Consider the following 13,127-nt stretch of genomic DNA (forward strand, 5'->3'; position numbering starts at 1 on the left):
CTTGGTGGCTTAATGTTCTTGATTCCCCTGAGGAATTGTCTTAGTAAGGGGTGAGAAAAAACAGGAGGATCAGTGTTGTATCTAGCTGAAATAGCAGATGCATGTATTTTTATTGACGAATATGAGAGGCCACTCTGTAACATATCTGCCAAATATTCCAAGATAAGTGGGATGTTCAGTAATGATGCATCATGCCCTTTGCTGGTATTCCAATTGCTGAATCTTTTCCACTTTGCTAAGTAGACCTTTCTGGTGGACGGTCTTCGAGCCTCTGTTAGTATCCGCTGAACTTCCTTGGAGAGAGGTAAGTTGAATTTATTTATGGGATCTCCTAGGCTGTTAGCTGCAGAGTCTGAAGGTTTGGATGCAGTGTTTCGAAATTGTGCTGAGTCAAAAGTAGAGGCCACTGAGGGAGGGCCCACCTCCTGGTGTGACATATGCTCCGTAGTAGTGGGTGCCAGTGTTGTCTTGGCCAATCCGGAGTTATTATGATTCCCTTGGGCTTCTCTGCTTTGATCTTTAGTAATACTGAGGTCATCAGTGGCAGAGGTGGGAATGCATAGATTGCTAGGGAGTTCCAGTTGAATGAAAGAGCATCTATTTTCCAAGCCTTTGGATGGTATGTCCTTGTGCAAAATTTTGGTAGTAGATGATTGAGGTGAGAGGCAAATAGGTCCACTTCTGGCTTGCCCCATGTCGAAGTGAGTTGTCTGAAAGCCTTCGGATGCAACCTCCACTCGTGTGGATCTGTGAAATTCCTGCTTAGGCTGTCCGCCAACACATTGTCTTTTCCTGGAACAAACTGTGATTGCAACTGGATGTTTAGACTCAGTGATTTCTCCCAAAGCTGCATTGTCAGTCTGCAAAGGGGATAAGAGTGAGTGCCCCCCCTGCTTGTTTATGTACCACATCACAGTGGTGTTGTCTGTCTGTATCATTAAGTGACCTTGCTGGAGTTGGTTTTGAAAAGCCTCGATAGCATGCATTACTGCCAGCATTTCCTTTTGATTTATATGCAGATGTGTTTCCTTTGGAGACCATTGTCCTTGTATACATCTGCCTTCCATGTGTGCTCCCCATCCGAGGTCTGAGGCATCTGTAGTCATGGTCTGTGTTATCTGTGGTTTTTTGAATGACAAACCTGTGTTTTCCTGGCTCACCGAAGCCCACCATAGGAATTCCTTTTGTAAGCATGGAATGAGTGGTATGATTGTCTCCAAGTTGTTGCTGTGCTGAGACCAAACGCTTTTTAGGTACCATTGAAGCTTTCTCATGTGTAGTTTTGTTAATGGAACCAGTAGAATGCAGGATGCCATGTAACCCAGGGCCTGTAGGAATCTCCTTGCAGTCATCTGGGTGAGTTTTGCTAAACCTTTGAAGTATTGAGTTAACTTCTCTTGCTTGTCTTCTGTCAGGTAAGCCATTTGAGAGGCTGTGTCTAGTTTGGCTCCTAAGAAGATTATTTGCTGGGATGGCTGCAGTCTTGACTTTTGGAAGTTGACTGTGTATCCCAGAGCTTGAAGTAATCGTATGACATATTCCAGATTTTTGTCAACATCAATTTGTCCACTTGTATGAGGCAGTCGTCCAGGTAATGGGGTAAATTTGTACACCCTGGAGCCTGCAATGAGCAATTACTGAAGCCAGGCATTTTGTAAACACTCTGGGCGCAGTAGATAAGCCAAATGGCAATGCTGAGAATTGATAATGCTCTGGCCCTGCAAGAAATCTGAGGTATCTTCTGCAACTGTGTCTGATAGGGACATGCAGGTATGCCTCCTTGAGGTCCAGAGTAATCAGCCACGACTCCTTGCCCAGCATGGGAAGGAGTTGCTGTAGAGTCAGCATTTTGAACTTTGGTACTATGAGAAAGGTGTTTAATGCGGACAAGTCCAGTATTGGTCTCCATTGAGTTTTTTCTTGGAACAAGGAACAGTCTTGAGTAAAATCCATGTTCTTGTTCTTGTTGTGGAACTCTTTCTATTGCTTTCATTTGAGTTAGCAGAGAGATTTGCTTGATAGCCTCTGCCCTTTGATGTTGTGGTAGATTTGGCATGCCTTGTTTTCTTGGTAAGGTATGAAAATGAAACCTGTACCCTCGGTCTATAATGTCCAAAATCCATTTGTCCTTTGTCAGTCTGTGCCAGTTTTCTGCAAACAGAGATAGTTTCCCGCCCAAGGGAGCTTCTAGTTGTTCCCTGGTAGGCGGTAGAGGAAAGTCATTGAGATTGTGGTTGTTGGGCAGGAGAAATCCCTGCGTCACCTTTTTGGTTTCCTGGCTGCCATTGACGTCCCCTGTAAGGGCCTCTGTATTGGCCTCTTCCTCGGCCATGTCTGTTCTTACCCTTTGAAACTTTTCTGGATTAGGAAAGGACCAGTTTTTGAAGGCCAATTCCTACTGAATCTGGGGGGTTGAACCTGGAGGAAATCCTTTACAGTTTGAACTAACTTTGCTTTTTCTTCTATGGTCTTTAGCACATCCTTAGCATTTGCACCAAAAAGCTTGTTCTTTTCCAAAGGTGCATCCAGAAGTTTTGCTTTTACATGATCTGGTAGAGGTTGATCTTTTAACCAAGCATGTCTTCGCATCACTGCCCCTGTCATAGCTGCCCTACATGAAGCTTCCAGTGCATCATATCCACACTGCAGGAAGTGATTGCTTACTTGCTGAGTGTTATGTACAGCTTCCTGCAAAGTCTTCCTGTCTAAAGGATCAGGAGAAGCTAGTGTTTTTTGTAAATCTTCTAAGAGATAATCCTGATATTGGAACATATGAAAAGGCAATTTAAAGCTCTCATAGATAAGGTAGTGGAAGTGTAAACCTTTACCCCATCTCTAATGACCTTGCTTCCTGTTGGAGGGCAAAGGATTTTTGAGGTGGAGGCTGAAACTCCTTTAGGCCCTGTGAAATAGTTTCCAAATCAACAGTATGGGCCCTGAATAAATGGGAATGAGTTTCTGGGACCCTGTAATACCTGTCTGGCTTGGCTGGTGCAGGAGGGAGAGTATCAGGGGTAGCACTAGAATCAGAATACAAATCATCCAGAACATCAAGTACAGGAGGAATAGCTAAGGGCCTGTGCTGAGGCTTCTTAAGGAAAGTCCTAAGGAGTTTCCTGGAATCAGAATATTCCTGGCCCTGCCACTTGAAATGTTCCCTCATGGTGTGCAGAACTTCCCCAAGGAAATATCCTCAGGAGGGGAGGCCGAAGGTATGGAATCTTCTGCATCTGAGTCCTCATAGGTCTGGAAGAGCTCTTCCTGGCTATCAGAGTGGACAGAGCTCTCAGAGTCTTCATCTGAAGGAGTAGGGTCAGAGGGTTCAACCCGGGGCCTTTTATCAGGAGGAGGCTGGGATGCTCTCTCTGGATGGGTCTGCGAACCTCTAATCATGGAAATTAAATCAGCAGCCATGGACATAATTTGTGTCTCTGGAGTCGGCTGAGGTAAGGATCTAGAAGTAATATGCTTTGTTTTGCTGGCTGCCTTAGCCCTAGTGTAGGCCTTAATAGACATGGCCATAGGAGGCCTGGCAGCTCCATCGCAGGAGTGACCTTGTCTACAGCAATGGTCTCGGGCATTTCCTCGGTTTCGTATCCGGAGGAAAATCTATAACTGGCGCCGGAGTAATGTCTGGAATCGGAGTCGCCAGTAATGCGTGTCTTCGGTTCGAGCGGTGGAGAGACAGTCTCAGAGGGAACCGGAGCACTCGCCCTAGGTTTTGGCGTGAGTCGTAGTAGACGCGGCCGAGGATGTCGGTCCCGTCTTTGGTTTTGGGAGTTTGCGATGGCGTCGGAAGATCCGACGGCATGGTATAAGCAAATTTATCAAAAAAGTCTTCAGCGAACTCCCGGGCGCCTGAGAGTGCTGTTGAAGCGAGCACAGGCTACACAGGCCGAGACGCCGTGGTCTGGGCCCAGGCAAGGGAGGCAGTAAGAGTGGAAACTTATGAGGTATTTGTTTACCACAAAAAGACAATTGTTAACTTTTTCAGTAATTTCTGACATCGGCTGAGGCAAGAAAAGGTCCCCAACGGGTACTTAGCTTTTGATGACTGTATCGTGAGAATACAGGAGCTGACCGACCGGCACTTGCGAACTGCTTCTGCCGGGCACCGCGGCAAGAAAGACTGAAGAAAATGGCGCCTTGATGCTTATATACTCCAGCCGCTCTGACGTCGGAGAGAAACTTTGGAATCCGGCCGACCGAGGGCTGCCTGAGGCAGGACAACCCACATGTTATGACTGCAGTTGCATTCTTGAAGGACATGTGCCTTTTGCCAACTGGGAGAACACACTACAGGGTGCACATCACTCTTCCTAAACACAGATGATGTCAGCACCCTCTAAGTACAGCATTAGAAAGGATTTTTCCCACTAATGCAAATAGCGCACTCTGCTAATGTGTCTGTCTCTAGTGTCATAACACAATTAGGTAGGGGTTTGAATCTTGCAAATGGAAAGTATGTGTGTGAGTGGGGTTAGTGTGTGTGCACAATGCTGGGGGTGGGATGTGGCTTTTGCCAAATGGGGCTACGCACTGCAGGGTGCACATTTCCCTTAACAAACAGTGATGTTGACAGCACCCTATACAAACAACATGACAACAGACAACTGCCAGTACTCAGTGTAGTGCTACATGCTACTGTAACACGCACATGTAGCAGAATATTCCTAGATAGTGTTTTGAAACCTGAATGTGGCAAGTGTGTGGATGTGGGATGTTTCTGTGTGTGCATTTCCATATGGAAAACATGTTGGATGTGGCAATCAGGGAACCACAGTACCTGATGCACATAACACTTTTAAACTAATGAGGTTGCCTGCACCCTGTGAGTACAGGTAGAGAAGAGGAAATCGGTAGTAATCCAAATAGTGCACTTTTAAATGTGTACCTGTCATGTCGACAGCTACTCATGTAGGGTAATAAATAATGGAAATGGCAGGTGAGCGTGTGCATGTGTGGGGGTAGCAGGGTGTGTGTAAATGCATGTATGACAGAACAGATACATATAGCTGAATCTACAATACAGCACATGATGCACATTTCCATAGTCAATGGTAGCATGTGATGGTGTGCAGCTGGTACACTTTGGTAAGTAGTATGGGTGCAGATAACATTTCAGGACATTCATACAGTTACTGCAGCAGGAATGCTGGGATATACACACAATCATAGTGGAACAGTGAACAGTTACCAACATGTTACTACTTATACACATCTATGTAGTCACCCTGTGCATCAGCAACGTGTTTACCTTTTCCTGCACTGATGTTGTAGTATGCAGGAGGTGGCACAGTGTCATCATATGCACAGGGTGTGGGTTAGGTATGCCCAAGCCAGCCACTGGTAACACCAATTGACATGTGTGTGTATGTGTGTTTGTGAGGGGCAGCAGTACAGGGTGGACGGTGTTGGTGCAGTGTGTGTGTGTATGTGTTTGCCCTAGGTGTTAAATTTCTGCATGTGTGTAAGCACGCACACAGTCCCACATAATGGCTGCCATGTACAGGGTTTTGTGGACAGCCACAGACTGCACCTGTCAGGTCATCCAGATCAGTGTCTGTGGGCACGGACACGGTACCTGTGCCTGGCAGGGTGCTACGGACCGTATCCGTACTAACCCAGACTGGGTACTGTCATCGGAAGTGGATGTGTGTTGACTGGACACAGTTCCTGTTGGGACTGTCCAGAGCCACGCACGTGGTCTCCTGGGGCATCCTGATGACAGCACTGACCCAGCATTGCTGGGGCTGCTGCTGGCACTTGAGGTGCGTGAGTGGGCCTGTTGTCATCTGCGGCGACTGCCAGCTGGTGCTGTTGCCGGCATACGGCCACGTCGATGCCGTAAACGCACACCATCGCCCTGGCCCATGGACATCTGGTTGTGGAGCAGCTGTTTTATGTCCCCACAACGTCTGTCAATGACATCTGTGAAATTACGAATAGCATTCACAATGTCACGCATGCCATCTGTCATGGCTGTGCGACATGCTCTCAGCTCCCTCAGACCCTGTCTGGTGTACCTTTCCATACGCACCTGTGCCTGCATAACAGTCCAAAACATAGTGTAGGATGACATACCTCCTTGGGCACGTCGGCCAGAGGCAGTACGGCCACGGATGCCCCCACGAGAACCCATGGGCGACTGTCTGCGTGGTACCATTGGAGGACCCTGCTCATGGCTGCTTTGTGGGGATGCATGTACCACAGGTACCACATTACCCTGATCTATGCCCAATGCATACTGTCCATCGCCTAGGGACAATGGTGACAAAGGATGTAACGGCAGGATGACTGTGCGCATTGAAGGGGTTGACAGCTGTGTATTGTCAATTGGCTGACCAATGGCAGACCCAGACACACCTTCCTGCACCATTATAGACATTTCATCATCATCAGTACCTGGGGCACAAGATTCAGGTTCCCTGCTGCAGGTCACCAGAGCAGCACCAGAACCTACAGGAGGAAAACAGGGAACACAGGTTACAGTCTCAACACATATGTTACGGTGATGCACTTCAATACAAATGCACACATTCAGAAATGGACACATGCACTCATGGACACACACACACATGCACACATGGGCACAGGCACACTTGCACACATGCACACCCCACAGTACACACACACATCAGTACTGAGTTACACTACTCTTACTAGTATTAACTTGAGTATTGCAGGTATTATTAAACACACTCACCAGCATGTATACTACAGAGTTACACTACTCTTACTAGTATTATAAATTGTTTTTCAGGTAATGATAAACACACCCACCAGCATGTATGGCCTGCCTCGTTGCTAGATGGGAGGGACCTGGAAATATGAAGAAAGTAATGTCAGTGGGCACAAGTGTGCCATTTGTTTTGCATATGATACAGTACAGTAGTACACCAGTTCCCTTATACACATCAGCTGCTCATAATGTCAGTATGACACATGCACAATTACGTATCATGATGACAGATACATACCATGTGCACACCTTATGCATGCATGAAGTAACAGTGTACAGAACAGTCATATGTACATATGGCATCTTACCTGCACGCTCAGTGTCTTGCTGCTGTGTGGATCCAACCTCCATCATGATGCAGGTCTGATGCTGTTGTTGTTCTGGGGCTGGATCCACGACACTTAGCAGTAGCCCCTCCTGTCTGGTGAGGGGGGGATGTGTGGCCACCCCCCCACCTGTGGCAACCTGTTGCCTGCAGATATCTGCAGCACGCTGGCGGACATTTCTAATCAAATCACTGCAGTGATGTCTCACCTGCTCATATGTCCTATCATGCATGCCAACATAATTTATCCTGCTGACAAGGTTTTGCCACAGTGCAGACCTCTCCTGCTGATTCTGGGTGGTGCGTGAAAACAGGATGTCATAGTCACGCACCAGGCTCTGGTGGATCACTTCGTCCTCTGCAGCAGAGTAGGCAGGGTTTCTTTTTGGACCCATATCTCCCTGGAAAAGTACACAAACAGGATATCAGCAGAGTATGTCAGCAATATATGGTACACATTCTATACATAAAGTATTAAATTGTAGTTATTACTGCTTGGTTGTAACTTGATTAAAGTGTAGCTATCATTCTACGTCTTTTGGATTAAGCACTTGGCCTTCAGACCAGTTGTTTTACATTACGAAGGTTTGTGGCAAGCACTGTGGTGGCAGGACAGGTAGCTGTCATCCTTCTAAGTTGGGAACTGCTGATTGAGAGCCCAGTGTCCAAGTGTATTAGTTCTGGTATAAGCAGTTGGGCTTCAGGCCAGTTATTTAACATTAACAAGGTTTGTGGTCTGCACTCTTGTGTGAGAATAGGCTGTACTCTGCCATTCATAGCTGGGAACTTCTGGTTTAAGGTTTATAGTGCCTGCATATTTGAACTGTATCTTACTGACATTGGTACACCTTGTTTGCTGTAGCATACACTACAAGCCTTCTGAATCTAGCTTTGTTTATATGCTTGTTATTTGTTAGCTTGTTATTTCACTGGTACGCTAATTCCACATAATACACAGCTTCTCAGCACTTCTGTGAATCACTACTGATATCTGCATCGCTTACTGTACTTATTTCCTTGTTACACTTGACAGAAAGTGACTTCTTGTCATTTTTGCATTTACTTAATTGTAATACATTGCACTTAAGTTACCTGGCACTTGCTCACTGAAGCTATTATATCAGTCAGCAGTAGAAATTAATATCAGTACACCCTCACTCCCCACTGGACCTTGTTTTCAATTATTACGGAATTCACAATGGTATTCTAGCATGTCCAAAGGTCAGTTGCAAATCTCCTCTCCAGTCCAGCTGGTGAGTGTGGTAATCCAGAGGCAATGTTATAACAGCCTCATGTACACAGACGACCCCCTCCTCCTAACAACAAATTCAAACACATGTGAGTGATGCAACCATATACCAAACTGGAGGCTAGGCTCTGTCTACTCAATACTGCCATAACCAGTCAGGTGGAGAAGGAAACCACACTCACTACAATTCCAGTCTCACATAGACCTACCACGACAGCAAAACAAACACATAATCACACAAAAACATATTCGGAGGCTCAAAATAAAGATCTGCCTAAGCAGCAGAGACCTCCAAAGCAGACACCCAAGCAACCGCTACCCCAAAACCAAACACATGCAATACATATCTCACAAAGCCAATGTGCTGAACACTCACAGCCCTTAACAGTAAACAACACACCTCATACACTTGTAATAGGTGACTCTATCATCAGGCACACTGATGTCACGTTCACCAGGCTGAACGAGGAGAGGGTCACAGTGTGCAGCCTGTCGGGCACTACGACCCGCCACATAACACAAGCACTCAAGTAACTCCAAGGCAAGTAAAAATAAGACTCACTCATTGTCCTTGCTGGTGTGAATGACCTGACACATACCTCCCTGGACTACATGAAAAGAGACAGAAAGGAGCTCTCTGAGCATGTAGCCCAAGACAGTATGACCCTGACCTTGAGTAGCATCTTACCCTCACCAAGAATGATGCCACAATATCAAGGCAAGATGATCACTTTCAACAATTGACTGAAGTACTGGTGTCATTCAAAGGTGATCCAATGCCTGTCAGCTTGGGATGATATGCTGTACAAGCCACAATGCTTTGCTAGGGACAGCTTGCACCTGTCACCCCTTGGCTTTTGGATATTGGCAAAGGCTCTTGCTACACCCATAGTGCCTTTATTAGGCTAGGCTCATAAGGCAAACCCACATACATACGTATCACAAAGGATGAGGAACTAAGAGTAATGCTACTCAACAGCAGAAGTCTAAACCTCAAGATACATGCACTCAAAACTCTACTTAGCATTATGGACATCGATATCTGTGCAGTAACAGAAACCTGTTTCAGGTTTCCCAAGAGCACACCAGCACTACCAAGTTATACCTGTTACCATTCTTGTCGGCCCCAACACTTGGACCAAACAACAAAAGGAGGGGGAGTATCAATATTCATCAAAGATACCCACACCTCCACATTGGTGGCACAGTACCACATAGGTGTTAAGCCATTAAGTACAGAAGACGTAATTGGGGACCTGGGGAACAAACTTGATAGCAATCTGTCATTTGACAACCACGTGGCCAAAGTGGATTGAAAAACAGGTTATATAGCCCAGCTAATCATGAAGGGATTCACATGTACATCAGGGGAGGTCATCGTGCCTCTTTACTCATCCATCATCAGGCCTATAATTGAGTACAATGCCCCTTTTGGGATGTACCTAATCAGACACCTACAGCAACTGGAAAAACCCCAACAGTACCTCATCAAGAGGATCAAAGGGCTCAAACAGATGCCATATGCTGCCCAGTTAAAGAAATTCCAGCTGGACTCAGTGGCATACTGCCTGTTCAGAGGCAGTCTGTGCCTGCCATATACAGCCATGTCCAACCCAGAAGTAATGGACATGCTGCACCTCAGGAAATCAAAATCCCATACAGCCACACGCTCAAGAGACCTGCACCTTAGCACTGAAATAAATAGGACATGCTGGAGGGACAGATTCATAACCCAGAGGCTCCCTTCACTCTGTAATGAACTCACAGTACAGGTTAGGCAGAGTCCCTCATTGACTCTCTTCCATAGGAATCTGGATGAGTGGATGGAGATCATAGTTGTACCCGGTATCACTTCTATGTCACTGTTAGACAGAGGCACAGTATACTAACCTCGGAAAAGGGCATAGCAACATAAATTTTAATTGGGTGGCAAAAGACAAACACATTCTGCTAGGCTTATCAATGCCCTAGGGCAAATAGCCTAGTATGAACCTATGAACCTATGTGTACTGCTATACTACTTCTGCCATATGTTGCATGTGTGTGTGTGTTGTGGGGGATGTGCAGGTAATGGCCGGATATTTCTGCACAGGCAACACTTCTGAAACACTCTGGGTGTTCATCCCAACATACTGTATGTGTGTTGCCATCCAACACTGTGATGTGGACACACATTACTCAGCCTGGATATACATATCCCAACAACACCACAAGCACAGTACACTACCTTGCTATGTATGTATGTAATTACACAGTTATTCACTAGTTAGGACTGTGATGCTATCCATGCAGCCCACTGGGCCAGTGGAAGCCACAACACACACTGCTGGCCCCTTTGCAAAAGCTTACCACAGACATCCCACATAGTGCATGTAATGTGCACACCCATATCTAACCCAGACCGTATGCACACCACTTATTTATCCTGTCCAGTGGACTACAGATACAGGCACATTGTATAACAATAGCAGGAGGCTACTGCAGCACAGAGCAGATTCACATGAAGGCAAGGCATCTGTGGTCAGCAGTGGTAAGATGCTTCACATTCACCAAATGCACAGATAGTGGCAACATTGTTGCAGACAGTTTAGGTGCATGTCCAGGTGAGGGCCACCCTCAACATTGCAGAACACACAGCATCACTGTTACAAAATGGTATCCCTGGATGTGTGATACGTTCACCCCTACAGGACATAGCACCACATTACAGACTGATATTAAACCCTGGCCATACTACAGGATATGTACCTGAACAGTGCCATACATACACAGTGGTCCCACACCAATGAGGAGGAACCTCTACTGACCCTGGGAACTACTGCATCATATGCATAACTGGCCTTGTGTTCTAAGCTATGGAAATTTTAAGTATAGAAGACATGTACAGCAATATTACATATGTATATATATCAGGACTATGTACACACAACCTATCTCATGGACATACCTATAGATAGTGAACTATGATACATTTGGAGGTTTCACAGTAAACACAGTATTAACCTGCTACTTTGTATTACCTGTGTTTGTGTCAGCTGTTGCTGTGTCACTGGTGCTACTTGCTGTTTGCTGCTGCTGCTGCTGCTTTTGCTGCTGTGATGATGCAGTTTTTTTGTTTTCCCTACCTTTATTGCTTTCTTTCTTTCTTTTTTCTCTCTCTCTCTCTCTCTCTTTCTCCGTCGGTTTGGTGCAATGAATGTATTGCATGTGTGGAGTGTTAGTACTGGATGCTTTTGTAGGTATCTGCATAGGTCCATGTGATGGCCTCTGCACCAATTGTAAGGCAGCATTTGCTAATTGCATGCAGCCAGTTGTGTACTGATTGCATATCTCACTGTGATTTCAGGACAGTGCTATAAAAGGGTATGTGAGATAGGCGTTGCCCTTTCAGATTGTAAGGGCGTGGACCATGCTGCTATGCTGTCGACAGTGTTCTGTGAGTGTGAAGGTTAGTAAGTCTCTCATGATTCATGCTGTGTTGTAAATTCAGGTTGCTGCATTTCTCTCAACTGTTCCCTGTAGTGAGTGTGTATGCATACTGACACCTACAACTATATTTCATATGTATTACTATATATATATATATATATATATATATATATATATATGTGTACATATACATACTTTCATATATGTACATTAGCTGACATTATTAAGTACAAGCTAACAATTAGCAGGGCTGTTTCTGTTAACACTAAACTAGTATGGGAATCCAGTAATTAGGACAGTAAAAGTCTACCTGACATGCTTTGGGTAGTACACATCCTATATTGCCTTTATCCTCATTCCTACTATTACATGTTCTACTTATTTTAGCACTATATTCCTGTATGAGAGTCATGGCTTAGTGGTAGGTCATACAGACTAGTGTTACAATGGTCTTGTGGTAGGGCCTAATAGTATGCTTTTATTTTGCTTTCAAATTGAGTACAGGGCCTATCAATCAAAGTGCTGAAGGCACCTTTAAGCAGTTAAAAGGGTTAGTAAGTCTCACAGGAGTCAGGCTGTGTTACAGATTCTGGTTGCTGCATTTATCTTCACTGTTTCCTGTAGTGAGTGTGTATGAATACTGACACCTACCACTATATTTCATATGTATTAATATATATATATATATATATATATATATATATATATATATATATATATATATGTGTGTGTGTGTGTACATATACATACTTTCATATATGTACATTACCTTACATTATTATGTACAAGCTAACAATTAGCAGGGCTGTTTCTGTTAACACTAAACTAGTATGGGAATCCAGTAATTCGGTCATTAAAAATCTACCTGACATGCTTTGGGTACTACACATCCTATATTGCCTTTATATTGCTTCCTACTATTACATGTTATATTTATTTTAGCACTATATTCTTGTATGAGAGTCATGGCTTAGTGGTAGGTCATATGGACAAGTGTTACCAAGGTCCTGGGTTCGAGACTGGCAGTGGGAATTTATTTTTCTTTCGAAATGAGTACAGGACCTGTCAATCAAAAGTGCCAAAGGCACTTTTAAGCACTTAAAACCAGGTCTGCGCTCATTTGCTGGAGCTCACGATGCACTGGCATTTAGCTCCGCACACAAGCACACCCGTGCTATTTTCTTTGAAAGAAAAGAAAAAGGGGTGAAAGGAAAGTGGTGAAAAAGGGGTCACAAAGAGGGTAAGACAGTAGGGAAACAGGCTTGGGATTTGCAGGAAGGATGTAGGTGAGGCCCATAGCTGCCCATGTCTTTCTCAGCAACAGCTGTGCATTTGTATGTAATTTGGTGTGACATTTGAAACCTTCCACCCCTGAGAGAGGT

This window comes from Protopterus annectens, chromosome 2.part1 (genome assembly GCF_019279795.1).
Source record: "Protopterus annectens isolate FY-2018-M chromosome 2.part1, PAN1.0, whole genome shotgun sequence".
NCBI lineage: Eukaryota > Metazoa > Chordata > Ceratodontiformes > Protopteridae > Protopterus > Protopterus annectens.